This window comes from Protomyctophum bolini, assembly GCF_963924005.1.
Source record: "Protomyctophum bolini genome assembly, chromosome: 15".
NCBI classification, from domain to species: Eukaryota; Metazoa; Chordata; class Actinopteri; order Myctophiformes; family Myctophidae; genus Protomyctophum; species Protomyctophum bolini.
In genome coordinates this window covers 2694477-2700446 of record NC_137876.1, presented here as the reverse complement: position 1 = coordinate 2700446, position 5970 = coordinate 2694477, and positions in this window count along the sequence as shown.

Genomic DNA, 5970 nt, shown 5'->3' with positions numbered 1-5970 from the left:
CCTCATGCATAGGAGGAAGCATGAGGGCCAGTCTGCTGCCCCCCCCCCCCCCCCCCAGGTTGTCAGAGGGAGTGTATAGCGCCCAGGATTACATTAGATAATTGACACTGGGTCAAAAAATAGGTTGCAAAATCATGGGATAAAAAAAAGAGTTAAAAAAATAGTAATACAAAATCCCATTCCGGCCAATGAGAATTTACATCATCATCATCATCATCTTCAATGTTTGTGTTTACACAAACGCAAAACAAAATCCATTCATTGTCACACACACACACACACACACACACACACACACACACACACACACACACACACACACACACACACACACACACTAAGAGCTGGACATAGGAGGGGCTGGCACCCCTCAAAATCTATGATATATCGACCAACCAAAACAGGGGGTGGCGCTAAATCTAAATAACCAAGATGAAGTCCACTGAGATCAACTGAATCAACGATGCAACTCAAGTCTCTATACGACAAACAGTTCAAATGTTAAAGGGACACGCAAAAAAAATATGTTAATGACGTTTAGAAGATTTAGAACACTTCCCTGGGGGGTCTGTATGTGTGTAATATGTGGTTTTAGATAATGTTAAATGTTAGCAGTGAGCCCAGTGTCTCTGTTGTCATCGACCTTGGGCTCACTTCCTTCCTGCAGGACTACAATTCCCAAAATGGGTCAGGTCAGAATGGAAAACTGTCAGGATGTAGAAAACATTGTTTAGAATCTGATCTCAGGTCAGAATGGGTTAAAACCACTGTACGGTAGACGCCTTTGAGGGTGCAACGCGTCGCTAACGACCAGACAGATTAATGCGGTTATTATCATATCCACAAAGCACGGTCGTCCGTCTCGTCTGTCTCCTCCAATCCGCTCGCTGCAGGCGGTGGGGGGGGGGGGGGGGGGGGGGGTTTGGGGGGGGGGGGTTTGGGGGGGGGGTGGGCTTAAACGGCGTCTCATTTGAACGCAACATGTGGCTGATCGCCACTCACTGATTGGATGCTGACCCGTTTTGTGTGCAAATGCATATATATATATATATACACATATATATATATATATATAATATATATGCGTGTGTACGCATATATGTGCTCTAGGGAGGAAACCTCATAATCAATTTTTGAGGTTTTTGATATTTTTGTTGGCATAAATCAGTGCTCGACGGGAGGTCCTCCAATCGGCGCGTGCAGGGGCGGTGCCTGTGCTCATTAGCATAACGGTCCACTCATTAGCATAACGAGCCCGTGGGCTATACACCTTGGGGCAAAGACGGAAGTGTGTGAAGAAAACACAGCCAGGCTGTTAACTCTTTATTCTTAGACAGAGAGCAGAGAAATATACCTAACCAACCTCAGCATTAAACTCACCGTGCAATGAGCTTATACAGTAGGCTACTAACGTTAAATTATTAAATATGATGGTGCACGAGTCACTACACGGTCATTGTTATTGGTGCTTTCATGGTCACATGGGTTTACATGAAACACATTGTGACTCCAAAGGCACCCGGGTAAACATAATTTGCATAAAGCTAATACATTGTTTTTAAACTACGCAAACATGTACAGTATGTACTGTATTCCACATCCCAGAGACAAATAAGGGGCTTTCTCTGAGTGGTGCAACGTCCCCAAGTACATTTACTCAAGTACTGTATATTTCCAAATATCTTTTCTTTTTCTCAGAGGCAAATGTTATGCGTTTACTCCACGTTGCGGTCGGGATGAAACCTCATAACTCTAATTTTTTATGTTTTTAATTTATTTTTTACATAAATCGGTGCTATTGAACAACCTTTACCTCTGTGTGTTTGTTTCGTAAATATTGAACCAATGGGAAAGTATTAGGCTTTAGTACTTCAATGTGAATACTCTTGCACGTTTACTCAAGCACAGCCTACATTTTGAATACCGGACGTTGATTTGTAACACGAGTATTTCTACAGTATATTGGTGGTATTTGTACTGCTACTGAAGTAGCCTACAGGAGAGAGAGAGAGAGAGAGAGAGAGAGAGAGAGAGAGAGAGCACACACACACACACGGTTCAATTTGTACTTTAAGTGGAGATAGATATGCATAAATATATACATCAATAACGTCTATTAACGTGTGTGCGTGTTTGTGTGCGCGCGTAGCAGCTGGGCGCTAACAGGCTAACAAGGTGGGGCTAATGGAATGGGACCACCCACCGCCGCCACGCAGACAGCTGGCGTTCATTACATTTCATTCCACTCTCGTATCGTTTTTGTTTAGCTTTAACTTTATCTCCAGTCGATCCGCTCCACCTAAAAGGGGGATGTACGCTGTAAAAGCGGACTCAGTGGAGCGGCAGTTAGGTCTCGTTAGCGACCGCGTGGCGCTCGCTTTATGTCGCTCTCTAGACGCGTCTTGGTGAAAAAGTGAAAAGGTGCATTTTATACAGATAAGTGTCAGAGTTGGAATCAACATGTAAATATGAAATAAATGCTTAAACATGTAGCTAGGTGTAATGTTAGAGTCCACAGAAGACATGTAAATATGAAATAAATGCTTAAACATGTAGCTATAGGTGTAATGTTAGACCACATAAGACATGTAAATATGAAATAAATGCTTAAACATGTAGCTATAGGTGTAATGTTAGAGACCACAGAAGACATGTAAATATTAAATAAATGCTTAAACATGTAGCTATAGGTGTAATGTTAGACCACATAAGACATGTAAATATGAAATAAATGCTTAAACATGTAGCTAGGTGTAATGTTAGAGACCACAGAAGACATGTAAATATGAAATAAATGCTTAAACATGTAGCTATAGGTGTAATGTTAGAAACCACAGAAGACATGTAAATATGAAATAAATGCTTAAACACGTAGCTATAGGTGTAATGTTAGAGTCCACAGAAGACATGTAAATATGAAATAAATGCTTAAACATGTAGCTATTGTAATGTTAGAAGTGAACCTTTCAAGCCTGTTTTCTCAACTCGCTGTTTTCTGCAAGATATTACTTTATAAGCTTGTGGGTCAAACTAAACAACCAATATGTTAATTTGAAGCTATGATTCCCTGCTTTCATGTGACAAAAAATAATTAAAAGAAAATAGCCTCGGTCAGAAACAGTCACATATGCACACGCACGTGCGCACACACACACACACACACACACACACACACACACACACACACACACACACACACACACACACACACACACACACACACACGGAGCAGCGCAGAGGTCATGCGTTATGAGATGATGCTTCATGCAGACGTCTATTTCTGTCTGCTGGTTTCATGTAGCCTAGCGGTATACGTACTGTACACTGTGCAGCTCTAATGTACACCGATCACCTCGATACGACATGACGGAAGGTCACCGCCGGTTCAATCCCCGGCCAGCCCGGTCGGACCGGCGCCTTCCTCCTCCTCCTCTTCCTCCTCCCCCTCCTCCTCCCCCTCCTCTTCCTCCTCCACCTCCTCTTCCTCCTCCTCCTCCTCCCGGCCTGCATGCGTGTGTCCGACGTGTCCTTGAGCAAGACACCGATCCCCTCGTAAGGTTTCCTCCACTGTGTCAGTGTCTATCAGTCTGTCCTATAGAGCGTCGCAGTCCCGCCCCCTTTCATGACGCCCAGGAAATAGTTTCCAATGCATTTTTTCCTCATAGACATTTCAAAACATATTTATTTAAAGACCTTATAAGCGTCCTATACGAAGCCAACTCTTGTCGTGACAAATCATTACAAAGAAGAAAAACAACAGAAAAAGTGGTGTAACCTGCCGTTTTTTCCTTCTTTCGAATTATTTTGTTCAGCCCGAAGAAAATTGTGTTTGTTTGTCATGATTTGGCACGACTAGAGTTGTCTCTGTCCGCGGCGTATAAACGTCTTTAAATAAATACTTTCTTAAAAGCCTATATGAGGAAGATGAACGGGGATTTATTTTCCGGGTCTCTCGATGGGGCGGGACTGTGACGCTCTATATAACACAAACATTAACACGCAGGCCGCCGGAAACCGTAGAAAACGGTGTTAAATGAATCGTCTAGCCTGCCAGACACGTATCCAGGGGGGGGTTTATATTATTTAATCCATGTTTTGAGTGGATTTCAGCATCATGGACAGCTCACTGTGTTGTTATATAGAAACACACTTCAGCACCATGGACAGCTCACTGTGTTATATAGAGACACACTTCAGCACCATGGACAGCTCACTGTGTTGTTATATAGAAACACAGTGAGCTGTCCATGGTGCTGAAGTGTGTTTCTATATAACAACACAGTGAGCTGTCCATGGTGCTGAAGTGTGTTTCTATATAACAACACAGTGAGCTGTCCATGATGCTGAAGTGTGTTTCTATATAACATCACAGTGAGCTGTCCATGGTGCTGAAGTGTGTTTCTATATAACAGTGAGCTGTCCATGGTGCTGAAGTGTGTTTCTATATAACACAGTGAGCTGTCCATGGTGCTGAAGTGTGTTTCTATATAACAACACAGTGAGCTGTCCATGGTGCTGAAGTGTTTCTATATAACACAGTGAGCTGTCTATGGTGCTGAAGTGTGTTTCTATATAACACAGTGAGCTGTCCATGGTGCTGAAGTGTGTTTCTATATAACAACACAGTGAGCTGTCCATGGTGCTGAAGTGTTTCTATATAACACAGTGAGCTGTCCATGGTGCTGAAGTGTGTTTCTATTTAACAACACAGTGAGCTGTCCATGGTGCTGAAGTGTGTTTCTATATAACAACACAGTGAGCTGACCATGGTGCTGAAGTGTGTTTCTAACAACACAGTGAGCTGTCCATGGTGCTGAAATGTGTTTCTATATAACAACACAGTGAGCTGTCCATGGTGCTGAAGTGTGTTTCTATATAACAGTGAGCTGTCCATGGTGCTGAAGTGTGTTTCTATATAACAGTGAGCTGTCCATGGTGCTGAAGTGTGTTTATATATATAACACAGTGAGCTGTCCATGGTGCTGAAGTGTGTTTCTATATAACAGTGAGCTGTCCATGGTGCTGAAGTGTGTTTCTATATAACAGTGAGCTGTCCATGGTGCTGAAGTGTGTTTCTATATAACAGTGAGCTGTCCATGGTGCTGAAGTGTGTTTCTATATAACAGTGAGCTGTCCATGGTGCTGAAGTGTGTTTATATATAACACAGTGAGCTGTCCATGGTGCTGAAGTGTGTTTCTATATAACAGTGAGCTGTCCATGGTGCTGAAGTGTGTTTCTATATAACACAGTGAGCTGTCCATGGTGCTGAAGTGTGTTTCTATATAACAACACAGTGAGCTGTCCATGGTGCTGAAGTGTGTTTCTATATAACAGTGAGCTGTCCATGGTGCTGAAGTGTGTTTCTATATAACAACAGTGAGCTGTTCGTTAGCACAACAGTCCAGGTGGGACAGTATAGCTGTGGCGCATTCACTTGCATTTCAATGGTCCGCGCTCAAACGCCTGTATCTCTGAATCGGCACAACGAATGGCGTTTTCAACGGCCGGCATGCAGCAGGCGCTGTGATACTCGCGGTCGGGTTTCTCCACCACAGACCGAGGCAACAAAAACCGGTCAAAGACACCACACACAGCATTATGTCATGTTGTAACAACTTCGAAACAAGTGCTACGTGGGATAAGACCTTTTGGCAATGAAAAAGACATGCCATTGACAATGGACGGATAATTTACGTGTCTGAGCCAATCGGCCAATGTACGTCGGTGGGATCCCTCAATTGGCCAATAAGGGACCACCATTCTCGATGACGATGATGCGCGATTACATCACTTCACACGGGTGTGATTTTGTTGTTGCTTCTTTAATAGTTTGATCTCCTTTCCCTCCTTTTTTTTCATTCAGAGAGCATTCATAAAATATGAAAAAAACGTGTCCTTGCAAGTATAGTAATTGTGCGTTGCGTGGTTGTGTGCGTGCGCTGCGTGTGTTCTTGCGTGCGTTGTGTCCG